This window comes from Eimeria mitis, genomic scaffold, assembly GCF_000499745.2.
Source record: "Eimeria mitis Houghton genomic scaffold, Emh_scaff773, whole genome shotgun sequence".
Classification (NCBI taxonomy): domain Eukaryota; phylum Apicomplexa; class Conoidasida; order Eucoccidiorida; family Eimeriidae; genus Eimeria; species Eimeria mitis.
The window spans coordinates 13,784-14,049 of NW_013575671.1; positions in this window are offsets into that span (position 1 = coordinate 13,784).

A 266-nucleotide genomic window follows, 5' to 3' on the forward strand; every position below is an offset into this window, starting at 1 on the left:
GTTTTGCTTTGCCTGCTGCTGCTGTAGTGTTAGCTGCAGTTCCTAGGGTCTAGGGTTTTTAGGGTTTACAATCAGGGTTTAGTGTTAGGGTTTAGCATTAGAGTTTAGTATTAGGGTTTATAATGAGGGTTTACATATTTATATATATACAAATATATTTATTTATTTATTTATTTATTTATTAATTTATTTATTAATTTATTTATTTATTTATTTTTTTTTTTTTTTTTTTTTTTTTTTTTTTTTTTTTTTTTTTTTTTTTTTTT